Source organism: Bos mutus, chromosome 27 (genome assembly GCF_027580195.1).
Source record: "Bos mutus isolate GX-2022 chromosome 27, NWIPB_WYAK_1.1, whole genome shotgun sequence".
Lineage (NCBI taxonomy): Eukaryota > Metazoa > Chordata > Mammalia > Artiodactyla > Bovidae > Bos > Bos mutus.
Window position 1 is genome coordinate 12258283 of NC_091643.1, and position 15328 is coordinate 12273610.

The 15328-nt window shown below is 46.0% G+C and overlaps 1 long non-coding RNA gene across 1 annotated transcript; it reads left to right on the plus strand.

Annotated features, from left to right (window-relative positions):
- Window positions 1-114: 114 nt before the first annotated feature.
- LOC138985976 (uncharacterized) lies at window positions 115-4276 on the plus strand. Its single transcript, XR_011462910.1, has 3 exons — window positions 115-333; window positions 2452-2666; window positions 3837-4276. It is a non-coding gene; the product is annotated as an uncharacterized lncRNA (long non-coding RNA).
- Window positions 4277-15328: the final 11052 nt, after the last annotated feature.

The window sequence follows — 15328 nt, forward strand, 5'->3', positions numbered from 1 at the left end:
TCAAACAGTAAAGGACTCACGGTGGGTCCGCCGTCTGCCTGGGGAAGGCTCTCTCCAAGTCCGCTTTAAGGTCTGGCGGGCGGGACCTGGAGACTGCAGAGCTACAAATGCAGCCCGCGGAAGGTGGTCGGGGCTTGCTGGGTTTTTTCTAGGACGCAGTTCGTATGAAAGTGGACGCAGCGCATTTTCGTGGCGGAGACTGCAAGTCACCGTGCAGATGAGGCACCCTGAGAGCGCTGGCGGCCTAGAGGCCCTGGACGCTGTGTTGTGTTCTGCAAACGCCTCTCACCGTTAGAGGTGGAACATGCCTTCCCACCCCAGGAGTTTGTTATCGTAAGTTGTCCTCCTGATCTGCCACTTTGAGCAGGTTAGTGACATCTGCAGATGGGCGCCTGGACTGAATCCCAGAACCCCATCTACGCCGGGGAGGGGACGTGGATGGAGTCTCCAGGCGGAAAAAGTCGGAAGCACTGTGTTCCTGAAGCTGCAAGCAGCGTAATACCGTTAAGAGGAGGAAAATGAAGCCTGAGTGTTAAGGTGCTGGAGGACTTATGAATATAGAGAAATTTGGTCCTTAGAGAAAGGGACAGGTAATAGGCCAAAGGTAAGAACTTGAGGAATCAACGACAGTGCAGGGAGGTGATGTTGGAATGAGCGGAGTCATTCGGAGTCGTGGTATCCAAACTCCTGGAAGTATTAGAGCCAGGACATCTTTCAGGAAATCAGTGTTTACATCGTAATTTCTAGAAAGCTGCCTAAAGATACACCTTTCCCCCTATTTTTTACACTTTCACTTCCACTCTTCTACCACTTTACAAAAGAAAGTCATACGGGGAATCCAGTCTGACTCCCTGATGTATTGTCCCAGGCTGTGAAACCTCTGGGACACCACACACAAGAACGATTGGGAATACATAGATATTTGATTTCTGATTTCTTCCCAATTTCTTGCTTTTAACAAAATTGAAGGAGTAGCTTGTAGATACTACCGGCTGATACAGATTATTTTTCAAATTGTTGGTGATACATGCTTCAAATAGGTGAAACTTTTAAGAAGAAACAATAACTGCACAAAGTATCTCCCCCTAATATTTATTATAGTGGCAATTTTAACATATAGCCACAAAAATCTTTGATACCTCCTTGCTCCAGCAAGTAGAATTTGAATTATCCAGTCCCTCAAGTGTGTGCGAGGGAATTAGTGCCTTACTTCTAAAACAGAATGTGGAAAAGGAGAATAGTAGTTTTTACAGTGGGGAAACTGGCAAACATCTCTTTAACCAAGTGGTCAAGGTTAATACCAGTGGGTGAAGTCATGTTGTTATCAGTTATCCCCTGATGTGAGGCAGTGGAGAACTCTACTTCATCTATGGAAGTCTTTGCAAAAATTCACGACCCCAGACTAATCAAGAGAAAACATTAGCCCAATACAAATTGAGACCTTCTTGAAAATACGTAACCAGTACACCTCAAAACTGTGAACATCATGAAAGACAAGGAAAAACTGAGAAACTCACAGATTAGAGAAGACCAAGGAAACATGACGATTATATTGAAGTGGGGTCCTGGATTGTATTCTGGAACTGAAAAGGGACACGAGTGGAAAAATTGGTGAAATCTGAATAATAAAGTCTGTAGTTAAATGATAAATATTATAACAAATTTATTTTGTTCCCTGTACTGTGCTTTAAGATACTGACTGTAGGGGAAGCTGGATTATATGGGGGACCTCTTTGAACTATCTTTGCAACTCTAAAATTAATTGAAAAATGAAAAGGTAATTGGTGGGGGCAGAATCCACATTGCAATGGATTGAGAAATGAATAGAGGACTAGAAGTAGACATAGGTGTGCAGACGCACATTTCCTCTTTTTTCCTGATGCATTTTATTTTTGTAAAGAAGAGACCTCAGTTAATACAGCAAAGTGTCAACATCTGTCAAATTCGTTTGAGTGTTACACGATTCCCTGCTCTGTCTCAGTGGCTTTGAAATAGTCTCTAAATACATGTTTGGCTCTGAAGGTGAGAGAACAATTGGATGGAGAGAACAATTTCTGAAGGAAATGCAGAGTTGGAGCAGAGGGTAGACTGATGAAACAGCTTTACGCATCAATAGGAAGGGAGAGGTTGAAAATATAGGAGGCGTGGTGGTTGATGGAGCAGCTTTGTGAAGAAAGTGGGTGCGGAGTTAAGTGAACTGGCAGAGATGGAGAGGTTATTCTTGATGGCAAGGAGGGGCTCCATCTCGTGAGACTGGAGGAAAGAAGGGGCAGTGGAACAAAGATGCCGTTACTGATAGGGGAACAGGAGACCAAGGGGAAATATTGTTGGCTGAGCTCTGAGCCTATACATCTTCTGTGGCTGCCATTTCTGTCTTCCATGCTGTCTTCCAACATACATATAACAGCAAAGATGAATGGAAACCTTGGAGTTTTCACTGTTGCCTTGTAGGTAAAACAGAGCCAGTTTGGGGAACAATCAAAGACGATAAAAAGCTGTTCAGATGATTTAACCATGGCACCTGAGAAAGCAGAAGAACTGGAAAAATGAAGAATTCCGTGTCGAAGTTTGGAGAAGGCAGGAACTGGAATGGTGAGAAGTTAAGAGAGTACTTGAAGATCACTTGAGCATCAAGACTTGAGGAGAATTCCATGACCGGCTCACCTGTGAGTAAAGGTAGACGAGGCAAGGAGGAACCAGACCTAACTTCTGGGCTTTGAAAGCAAGACATCCACCAAACTGGGCACCTCCTCAAGGTTAATTAAAATTAAAATCACTAACAGAGCACCGGGTTGGAGGTTTAGGATGCACACACAGAAACACGGTTTTGGAAACTCTCAACTGAATCTCCCCCATTTCAGGCTTTCCTACTCCAGTATATCTTGGCCAGTCCTTCCATACACCACTGAATCACTTCTTGCCTGAGGAAGGTACTTACTGCCTTTCAGAGAGAAGTCAGACTCAGCTCCGTGCTCAAAAGCGCCCAGCAAGTGGTCTCCCTGTCCTGTGGGAGCCCACCACGCTCAGCAGGACCTGCCCCATCTGCAGCTTCCTGGGTTTGGTCCTGCTTCCCTGCATTTGCTCTGCTTTCCTGCATCCTGTTTGCCCTTTGCTCCATCTCACATCCACGTGCATTACATCAAGACCCACATCAAAGTTGTCTCCTCTGCAAACCTTGCTTCCTGCAGTTTTTATGTGGGTGCATATGATTCAGTAGTCCTGGTTAAAAAGAAGCATATTTTCTGGTGGGCCCACAGTCTAGAATCCCATTTGGCTCTTCGGTATGAGGTCTAATGCAGGGAATTCTTTCCCTCTTAAACCATGATATCTTATTCATAATATACTTTTCTAAAATGTTCAAAAGGATCAGCTCCCCAACCCACATTCAGTTCGTTCTTGCCTCCTCTTCTTTGCTTGGGGTGTTGTCTCTGACTTGAATGGCAAATGTTAGATAACACATTTTAAAATAGTATTGTGACCATTGTTTCACCAAGCACATGCACACGCGTATGTGTGTGTATGTGAGAGAGAGAGTTGCTCAGTTGTGTCCAACTCTTTGTGACCCATGGACTATAGCCCACCAGGCTACTCTGTCCATGGAATTCTCCAGGCAAGAATACAGGAGTGGGAAGCCATTCCCTTCTCTAGGGGATCTTCCTGACTCAAGTATCAAACCCAGGTCTCCCACGTTGCAGGCAGACTGTTTACTGTTTCAGCCACCAGGGAAGCCCATTGTTTCACAATATAAGATTTAATTATTTTAGATGACATTAATAAGTTTAAGAAGCAATTATTTTGACTGATGTCATTTCTGGACTTGTTTTTGTTTTTGGCAGTGCTGCATGCCTTACAGGATCTTAGTTCCCCAACCAGGTGTGAACCTTCGACCACTGGAGAATTCCCCAAATTTCTGGACTTGAGAATGAAAAAGGAAATAAAAATTAAAAAGCAGTATTATACTGTGATCCTACTTTTGTACGTATTTGTTGGTATGCATGTGCGTGCTCCGTGGTGTTCAGCCCTGCTGCCATCACTCCAAATGATGCCTTTAAAAACTTCTTCCTGAAAACCATCTGGGAGTTTGGGTCTTTTGAGCCCAAACCACCTTTTCCCTTGCTGGGCCCTGCGATAGACCTTTTCTGCTCCGATGTTTGGGCTTGTGTGGTCTCACTATGTGTCGGGCACATGAACTTGGGTTCGATGACAGTACTTCTATCATCTTTTGAGCAGGAAAAGAAGATGTTTCAGACCCTTAAGGAACCAAAGTTTTCTCATGTAAAAAGAAAACAGGGAATTCCCTGGTGGTCCGGTGATTAGGACTCCATGCTTCCACTAAAGGGCACACAGGTTTGATCCCTGGTCGGGGAACTGAGATCCTGCAAACTGCATGGTCCAGAAAAGAAGATACATGGATTCCAATTCTGCAGAAATGGACCCAAATCTGTGTCCATTTTATGTCTCTATCAGCACCCATGGGCTTGTAATAATGAACCCGCCTACCAATGCAGGAGGCGTAAGAGACATGGGTTTGATCCCTGGGTAGGGACAATCCCCTGCAGGAAGGCATGGCAACCCACTGCAGTGTTCTTGCCTGGAGAATCCCATGGACAGAGGAGCCTGGTGGGCTCTAGTCATGGGGTCGCAAAGAGTCAGATACAACTGAAGCAGCTTTAGTGTGAGCATACACGTATACACACACACACATCAGTACCCATACTCAGCCCTTGCATGAATATTGTCTTGCTGGGCCTTCAAAGATGAATGAAGGTTTTCAGAAAGTCCTACAACTTAACAACCCACTTTTTGACCTTCTTCTTCCTCCCAGGAGCCTGCCCTTAGCAAAATAGAGTCATCCTTTAGAATCTGAGGCGGGGATGGTTCCAGGACCCCTGAGAAAACCAAAGTCTTCAGATGCTCAAGTTCCCTTAAATAAAATAGTGTAATATTTGCTTATAACTACACAGATCCTCCCATACACTTTAAGTCATCTCGGTTACTCATACCTAATACAACATCAATGCTATGTTAATAGTCGCTGGTGCACGACAAATTCAAATTTTGCTCTTTGGAAGTGATGAGTTTCAGGAAAACGTTTTTAAAGGCAAGGTGAGGGACGGGAAGTCCCAGGATATATGGTCAGTGCGTGCACAATTCTCTAATTGGTTGGTGAGGTGATAGGGCGATGTCAGGGCTTAACAATTCTTAGGCTCCAGTAGGTCTGGGTGCAGTGTGTTCCTGGTCACCAGTTCATTTCTTCCCCTGGGTGGTGGATTTAGCATCTGCAAAAGAACTCAGGAAATGTGCATCAGATACTGTGATCTAGGTGCTTCAGAGAGGAGCTAAAGCAGAGGATATGGGGAAGGCCTGTTCACCCTCACACCGCCCCCCAAATCCCCAGAAGGCCCCAGGGGCTTCTGCTCGGCTACCACGGAGCTTTGTATAAAGCTCACAATACAGCAGGTGTAGCGGAAGAGTTTCTGAAATAGTAAATTTCCCTTCTTCTCTCTGTTTAGTCTTCTACCACTTTCCCTCCCTCTCTCCCTCCCCACAAAGTGCTTAACCCTGGCTTTGCATTAAAATCATCTTGGGAGCTTAAAAAAAGACACTGCCCTTTGGACAGTATGATTGAACTCTGTAAAAGAGGGGTCCCGGAACTGATAGAGTTAAAAAAGCTTCCCACATGGTTCTACTGTGCCTCACTGCCTCCAGGAGACAGGGCAGAGGGAAAAAGAAATGGCCTATTATATCTGTTCCTTAGAAGCCCAGAAAGGGCTCAGACATAAGTAGAATATTTGGGATAAATGCTTTTCCTTCCTCATGAAGAGACTACCCAGGAGATGAGAAGGGGTGGGCCATGATTGTGTAAAGTCTAGGTGGAGGTAGCCTGGGACTCAGCCTTGCAGGCACCTTTTTGCCCTGGTGTGGCCCAGACGAGGCGGGAAGACTCCTGTGTCCTCTAACCTGGTCCGTATGTAGCAGAGGGAGCAGCAGGAGCTCAAGGGTCAAGGCTCCGAGGATGCACAAGGGCCCATAACTGGACACCAGGTGGCGCGAGGGAAGGCTCGGTGGATGCCCAAGTGGGTAGGTAGCATCAAACACCAGCTGCCCCCACCCTGAACACCGGAATCCCTGTCCCTAGAGACTTAAACACAAACTCCTAGGAAGAGACAGGTATATAGCCCGCAACAGAACACAGTTCACAAGAAATCCTGTGTGGGATTATATGAAGAAATGTAAAGAGAAGGTAAAGAAGAAACTATGTTCAATCATGTAGAAGAAAAGATGTCACCTGCCATATCAGTAAACAAAGGACATTGCCGCTACCACCAGCCATCGCTACAAGAGTCACCATGAAGGTGCACCCTGAGGGGACTCAGGATGAGAAAGCAGGATGCTAACCTAGATAGTTAAGATGCATATGGAAGGGATGAATTCAATGAGCCCGTGCTGAATTGCTTCAATCTTATCCAACTCTTTGCAAGCCTAAGGGCTGTGACCTGTCAGGCTCCTCTGTCCATGGGATTCTCCAGGCAAGAATACTAGAGTGGAGGCCATTTCCTCCTCCAGGGGATCTTCCCCACCCAGGGATCGAACCTTGGTCTCTTTATGTCTCCTGCATTGGCAAGCAGGATCTTTACCATTAGTGCCACCTGGGAAGCCCTTTCCATGAGCCCAGAGTCTTGCACCTTCCATGCACAGAAAAGTGCGCTAAATTCCTTAACTTGAGGTGTCTGTTTTCCTTTCATTAATAGTAATCTTTTCATGCTCCAACTACCTGGTTTTCATTGCAAAAACTCCTATATCCTGGCTCTTCCCTTACTTTTTTCAGAGCAGCCTTTCAGAGCTAAGAGACCATCTTTTGAGCTTGAGTTTTGTCCACGAAATAGAACATAATTCTCAGCTTTTAGGTTGTGCTTTTTTTTTTTTTAGTTGAGAATTATAAAAAGAAAGATAAATTCCTTGCCAACTTGAGCTGTGGCCCAAGAATCTCATCTGTGACACTGGCCAAGATGAAAGTGTTAGCCTCCAGAAGAACTGTATTTGTACTTTATAGAGAGGATCCTGGGCTCCCAGAAGGCTTCAGCATCTGAGAGAGAGAGAGAGATTGTATGGACTCAAGCATGTCCCATCCCTGTACCAGCCTTGGCCAAGAGTCTCTGGACCCTTTCCTAAAAAAGAACATCTGGTTAGATGCCCAGAACTCTACAGATTCCTAGGGTTTCCCACTGCTCACCCACTCCCCACACCACCCCATGCCCCAATGTTTTTATCATCTATAAAGCAAAACAAAGCATTTTGTGTTCATTATAATTGTCACAAAGATGGAGATAATTATTGTGGTGCTTTGTCTCACTGGGGCATTCCTTCAGTCTCTGCTGGAGCTCTTGGTCCTTAATCTCCAGTGTGTATAAACTGCGTTGACTAAAGACTCATGATTACTTCCAGTAACCAGGTACCTGGGTCCTACTCAACTATTTAAAAAGAGTTCTACTCTTCCTTTTATTAGAAAGAGGTAAATCTCCATGTGGGCATGGATTTTACATAAATATAATATACAATATTAATAAATTATTTATATATGTGACTATATAGTGAATAATATATTAAATATACAATATATATTATATAATTATATATTATTTAATATAATTATATACAAATAAAATATTTAATATATAATATATTCTATATAGAGATAATTATATAATTCTATGTAATTAATATGTATTAATTATATATTATAATATATATTATTTAAGTAAAATATGATAATTATCCTATAGAATTATATAATTCTATAGAATTAATATATATCAAATGATATGTTATTTATATATAAATATGTAATATATTAATATGTTTTAATGAATTATCTAAATTTATATATAATATATAAATTATATAAATAAATAAATAAACATAGGCCATATCGGATCTTAGTTGCAGCACGCAGGATCTTCGCTGCATTATATGGGCTCTTTCATTTCAGCACACAGACTCTCTAGTTGTGTTGCAGATTCAGTTGTTCCAAGACATGTGGGATCTTAGTTCCCTGACCAGGGATGGAACCTGCGTTCCCTGCATTGCAAGGCAGATTCTCAACCACTAGACCACCAGCAAATTCCAGGGATTATCTGCTTTGTTCATTGATGTATCCCAGACACCTAGCCCCGGGGCTGGCACATAGAAAGCATTCTAAGAAACACTTGTTGATGAACAGTACGGCCTTTCTTTCCTAGGAATGAGGCTTGTCCCACTGTGAGGTCAAAGTTGTCACCAGTCCCCACGGAAAGCAGCCCAGAGGGCTTGGTAAGGGGCTCCTGTGCATCTGACGACTTTGGAAGCAAGTTGGTGCTTGTCAGTCCTGGGACTCAGGGGCACTGACTGGCTAGCTCTCCACTCTGGCCCTTGTAGTGGATGTAGGCTTGCTGTGGTAAGCTTGGATGAATAAAACTGCTGTCAAATTATGTGGCTCAGCAGTTCTCAGAGTGTGGTCCCAGGACTGGCAGCAGCAGGCTCACCTTGGGCCTTGTTAGAAATGAAGTCTCAGGCTCCCTACCAGACCTAGAATCAGAGACTCAGGGAGTCCCACCCAGAAATCTGTGCCCTAACGAGTCCTCCAGGTCATTCCAATGTCCAGTAAAGTTGAGAACTGCTGATGTAGCCAGGTGAGGAGCTAGAGGAGTGGTCCACAACCTTTTTGGCACCAGAGACAGGTTTCCTGGAAGACGATTTTGCCATGGACCCGGGGAAGGGAGTGGGGAATGGTTTCAGGATGATTTCGGCACAGTACCTTTATTGTGCACTTCATTATTATTACATCAGCTCCACTCAGAGCATCAGGCATTAGATCCTGGAGGCTGGGAACCCCTGAGCTAGAGGATGAACAGTGTTGGAGGCTCAGGGCCCATCCTGAGTGCTAAGAGGGCATGGGTTAATGATGAGTGTGTGCTCAGTCATGTCTGACTCTGCGACCCCATGGGCTATAGCCCGCCAGCCTCCTCTGTCCGTGGAATTTCCCAGGCAAAAATACTGGAGTGGGTTGCCACTTCCTCCTCCAGGGAAGGTTCCATTGATTTGCAAGAGAAGCTCATAGAATCAGAGAAACACTTTACTTCTGGATGGAACGGATGCACAGGGCAGGGTGTGGGGGAAAGGACACAGCTTCCATGCTCTCTCAAAGCACCCCACTATCCCCAGATCTCCACGTGCTCGCTGACATGGAAACTCTCTGAACCCTCTCATTTGGGTTTTTAATGGAGCCTTCATTACATAGGGGTGACTGATTAATCATTGACTATTGATGATGGATGGGCTTCCCTAGCAGCTCAGCTGGTAAAGTATCCACCTGTAATGCAGGAGACCCGGTTCGATTCCTGGGTTGGAAGATCTACTGGAGAAGGGATAGGCTACCCACTCCAGTATTCTTGGTCTTCCATTGTGTCTCAGCCTGCAATACAGGAGACCTGGGTTTGATCCCCAGGTTGGGAAGATCCCCCAGAGAAGGGAGGAAACGGCTACCCACTCCAGGATTCTGGCCTGGAGAATTCCATGGACTCTATAGTCCACGGGGTCGCAAAGAGTCGGACACGACTGAGTGACTTTCACTTTTGCTGATGATGGAGTTCCAGCTCTTCTCCCCTCCCAGCTTGGGGGTGGGGGGTGGGGGGTGAGACTGAAAGTACTCACCTTCTAATGTGATTGGCTCCCCTGATGACCTGGGCCTTGCATCTTTAGGTTTCCCAAAGTCTCCTCATTAACTTCCCAGAAGACACCTTTATTACTCTCATCACAGGAAATTCCAAGGTTATTCTGCGTCAAGATTGGGGCAAAGACCAAATATTTGTTCATTTATGCCATATCGCACAGCTTGCAGGATCTTAGTCCCCCAACCAGGAACGGAACATGGGCCATGACAGTGACATCCCTGAGGGAGACCTAACCACTGGACCGCCAGGGAATCCCCTATATTTATCGAAATCACAGCATCCAAGCAAGATGCATCCTTCCTCCTACAGCATCCTTGGGAGTCGTGATAAGAGCCTGTTGAGAATGCTTGGGTCAGGCCCTGGGGAGTCCTCATGGAGAGCTTTCTGTGGGAGACCAGGAAGGTGGGCTGGGGGAGTGAGGGTACACTACCTTCCCTCACTCTAGCCCTACCAAGTTCTGCCAGGACGTGGCAGATGCTCCTTCTGTTGGAACTGAGGGGGATGCAGTGAGGAGCTGAGTGTGAAGGAAGCTGCCCGGTGCAGGGCCCCTGTCTACCTGGGGAAGGACAGCAGTTGTCAGAGGAGACTCCAGTAGGGGATACCTGACAGCAAGCTGGCCTCATTCTGCGGTAAGAAGAGACCTAAGTTTGTTTTTGTCTTTTTTTTAGCCATGCTGTGCGGTTTGTGGGATTTTAGTTCCCAGACCACGGATCGAATCCAGGCCACAGCACTGAAAGCTCAGAGTCCTAACCACTGGACTACCAAGGAATTCCCTTTTTTTTTTTTTAAGTCTTTTTTTTTTTTTGACCTGGCTTTTGGAATCTCAGTTCCTCAACCAGGGATGGAACCAGTGCTCCCTGCAGTAGAAACTTAGAGTCCTAACCACTGGACTGCCAGGGATTACTTTTTTAAAACATTGTTTGGCCGTGTTGCATGGCATGTGGAATTTTAGTTTGCCAACCAGGGATTGATCCCACGCCTTCTGCATTGGAAGCATAGTCTTAACCACTGGACGGCCAGGGAAGTCCCAAGAGATGAAATCTTGACCTCCTTCCTTTCCCCTCCTTGACAAAAGGAAGTTTCTGAATGAACCATTAACTTGCATGCAGTTACTCCAGGATTTAAATGTTCATGATGCAGGCCCAAGGGCCAGGGTCCTCTGCTACCCACCCCACACCAGACCCAAATACCCCTCTGGTCACGTACAGTGTGTAGCATCCGTGTGTATTTCCACACATCCAGGTCAGCTGTCTCACGGGTCAGGATCAACATTTTCCCTCCTGTTCTCAATAACCCATGCTCAACCCTGCAGGAAGGCAGTTGTAAGTCCGGGGATGGAGTTAAAGTCTCCAGAAAGCATTGGCTGAAGGTTCTGGTTGGAGGTGCTAAACAGGACATCTTGTCAAGGGAGGGACTATCCAGTCACTATTGAGTAGTAATTCCAATTACATTCTTTTTTTTTTTTTTTTTTAAGTTGCACTGGGCAGCATGCAGGATCTCAGTTCCCTGGCCAAGGACGAACCCATGCCCCTTGCAGTGGAAGCACAGAGTCTTAACCACAACACCACCAGGGAAGTTCTCAATTAAATCTTGCAGAAAGCGAAGAACTAAAGAGCCTCTTGATGAAAGTAAAAGAGGAGAGTGAAAAAGTTGGCTTAAAACTCAACATTCAGAAAACTTAGATGAAACATCATCTTAGATGGCATTTGGTCCCATCACTTCATGGCAAATAGATGAGGAAACAGTGGAAACAGTGACAGGCTTCATTTTCTTGGGCTCCAAAATCACTGCAGATGGTGACTGCAGCCATGAAATTAAAAGATGCTTGCTCCTTGGAAGAAAAGTTATGACAAAACTAGACAGCATATTAAAAAGCAGAAACATTACTTTGCCAACAAAAGTCCATCTAGTCAAAGCTATGGTTTTTCCAGTAGTCATGTATGGATGTGAGAGCTGGACTATAAAGAAAGCTGAGTGCCAAAGAATTGATGCTTTTGAACTGTGGTGTTGCAAAAGACTCTTGAGAGTCCCTTGGACAGCAAGGAGATCCAACCAGTCCATCCTAAAGGAAATCAGTCCTGAATAATTCATTGGAAGGACTGATGATGAAGCTGAAACTCTAATACTTTGGCCACTTGATTTGAAGAACAGACTCATTTGAAAAGACCTTGATGCTGGGAAAGATTGAAGGCGGGAGGAGAAGGGGACGATAGAGGATGAGATGGTTGGATGACATCACCGGCTCAATGGACATGAATTTGAGTAAGCACCAGGAGTTGGTGATGGACAGGGAGGCCTGGCATGCTGCAGTCCACGGGGTCGCAAAGAGTCGGACACGACTGAGCAACTGAACTGAACTGATAGCGGAGAGTGGTGGTGCCGTCTTGTTCCTGTAGGGGGCGCACTTCCATACACAGGGCTGAACAGCGGGAGGGGTGAACCCCAGGACACTCACTCTACAAAGCGCCCACCCACGAAGATCTTTTTTCTCTGTGCAGTGGGATGGCTCCTTGCCGGGAGAAGGCTGATCTGCCATCTATGGAGCTAACCGAGAGAGGAAGTCATACTACTCTCTCTCCAAATCAGATCAGCTCCACACTGGCACAATCGGTCAGTGAACTGAGTAAAGAAAGGTGTGGTAAGTTCATCGGGGTGCAGAATATTTGGGTGTCAGTGTACCTCTGTTGGACACGGAGCTTTCTAACACGCTGTCAAGGTTCCTCATCTGAGTTAGGGGCTCAGCTCAGGAGCTGGGGAGGGGCGGGGGGGAGGGGGCGGTGGTGGGCTCCCGGGTGGTTCTCAGAGAGCTCAGAAGCAGAAACTATCCCAGGAGCTGGGATAACCTGAATGACAATCACACTTGTACCCACGGTTCCAATGCAAAACAGAACCGCTGTTGTAGAGGCTAAGAAGTTTCAACAGTTCCAAGTTCTGACTGTCCTTGCTTCTCTGGTGGTTCATATGGTAAAGAATCTGGCTGCAATGTAGGAGACCTGGGTTTGATCCCTGGGTCAGGAAAGATCCCCTGGAGGAGGGCATGGCAACCCACTCCAGTATTCTTGCCTGGAGAATCCCATGGACAGAGGACCCTGGCGGGCTACCGTCCATGGGGTCACAACTGAGCAACTAAGACTTGCTTCTCCCAGGTTAGGGCGGAGGGACCAGGAGCTTGAACACAGGTACCACTTTTGATATCGACTCAACAGACATGAGTTTGAGTAAGTTCTGGGAGTTGGTGATGGACAGGGAGGCCTGGCGTGCTGCGGTCCACGGAGTCGCAAAGAGTCGGAGACGACTGAGCGACTGGACTGAACTGAACCACTCTTGGCTTTTCATCTAAGGGAATGGAATGGAGTCACTTGGAGAGGAATGGTCCCTTGTTTTAACAAAGCTTTCCAGCAGGAGGCAGCACTGAGTCAAACACAGCAACTGGAAACTAAAACATTCCTCTTCAGAACCTTACTGAGTGAGTGAAGTCGCTCAGTCCTATCCAACTCTTTTCGATCCCGTGGACTGTAGCTTACCAGGCTCCTCCATCCATGGGATTCTCCAGGCAAGAATACTGGAGTGGGTTGCCATTTCCTTCTCCAGGGGATCTCCAGGGATCAAACCCGGATCTCCCGCATTGGAGGCAGACGCTTTAACCTCTGAGACACCAGGGAAGTCCCTTAGAGAAACAAAAATAGCAGCTCCAAGTCTTCCTTTTAGAATGGTCTCCCTGCACATAATAACTTTTAACTCACAATTACCAGTCAAGAAATTTAACACGCATATTTCTGGAGGATTTGGATTTTTTGTTTTGTCCTGCTTTTCAGTTTCCTGGTCTTTCCCAGATTTTTTTTTTTTTTGGAGAAATGAACTCTATTATTTAAAATACGAAAACTTTCAAGATATTTTTATTTTATATTTGTTATTAAAAGCATACTTTAATAAATTACTTAGATTTACCTCATCCAAAAAAAAAAAAATCTGTCTCCCTGTCCTCTGACTTCTGAACAGTTGGGGGAAGATGGCTGCACCTCCACTTTGGCCAGGGGGCTTCGTCTCTGCAGGACACATTCAAGTCCTACTCTTTGGAATGTGTGCATCAAGAGAACCTAATCTGTAAGGGCTGTACTTCTCCCCAGTTAATCTGCAGTTTACTTACCTTTTCATATGCGTTTAATCGGCTGCAGAGAGAAGGGAGGCTTTATTCTAGTTCATTCCAGAAACTGAGGTGTCTATGGCCCGTCATTGGGGTGCTGTCTCTTCCACTCGAGATAAATTGCCCTGAGGCAAGGAGCACAGTCCTCTGCTTAGAGGAGTCAGGGAGGGCTGTACATGCTAAATTCTGAAACTCAAAGCACTGATTTTGTCGTTATTTACAGGATTGGCCGATGCATGGAAGCTGTGTCAATGCCATGAGTTAGGAACTAAACTTCAGGGAGAAGGGACTTGATTGGACAGGTAGGGTTTTGATGTAGGGAGGGTCTTCCTGGACGGTGGATGACCTGAGGTACAGGGGGCGCCAAGAGAGCATGTAAGACGGAGGAATGTTGAAACAGTTGGATTTTCTAGATGAATGAAGAGGCTGCCCCAGGGCAGTGGACATGGGAAGAGGTGCTGTCTTTGATCACTTGGTGAGATGCAGGAAGTCATGGAGGTTTCTGGTCTGACCACACAGGAATGCCAGGGCATTGACACAGCTTCCACGCAACGGCCAATCCTGTAAAGAACGCTTTAAGACATTTCCAGGTGTCCTTCTCCAGAGTACTGCTTGTCTCCAGATCAAGTCAAAAGATCCTTGGGACACACACACGGTAGCTTAAAACAGTTCCTTGTCCTTTTCTGGCTCATAGCGTGTGGTCTCTGCCCCACAGCTGTCACTGGGTTTTCCCTGACTACAAAATCAGAGCTTTGGGTGATGCCCGAGGCGGGCAGACCCAACTGTGAGGGTTTCTTAGAATATTCCCATGGATGCTAAATTGGACCGTGGGAGCTTTATCTCCCGCACAAGATTTTAAGTTCCCTGAGGAACAGGACTGTGTCACAGACCTTTGACACTCCACAGCAACCCAGCCAGGGTGATGCTCAAGAAACACCTGGGTTTTCCCAAGGAGATACTTCGGTTCAGTGGGAAAGGCTCACAACATGTGAACAAATTTCTTATTGTCAGAGAGGCCAACTTTTTACCCTTGGACACTGAGATGTGGGACCAAGAAGGGGACTGGACTTGTGATCATGGCCTCGGGTTGGACATCAGAAGGGGAGAGAGCAAGAGGTTTTTAGGGGAAAGTTGTGCCAATCTCTAGTTTGATCCTGGTTGGGGCTTTATTTGTTGTTGGGTTGGTTTTATTTTTTTAATGTTTTTTTTATTTTGGCCATGCCATGCAGCACGTGGGATCTTAGTTCCCTGACCAGGGCTTGAACTCCTGCCCCCTGAATTGGCACTGCAGAGTCTTAATCACTGGACCATCAGGGAAGTCCCCTAGCTGGGGCTTTAGCTATTGTCTTTGCTCTGGTGGTGGCCCCTCCACAGTCTCACTTCCTATCCATAGGAAAAGTACATGCTGCATGCCTGAGTCAATCTGCCCTGGATCCTCCCACACTCTGTCACCAGGCACAAGGAATCCAGCTGC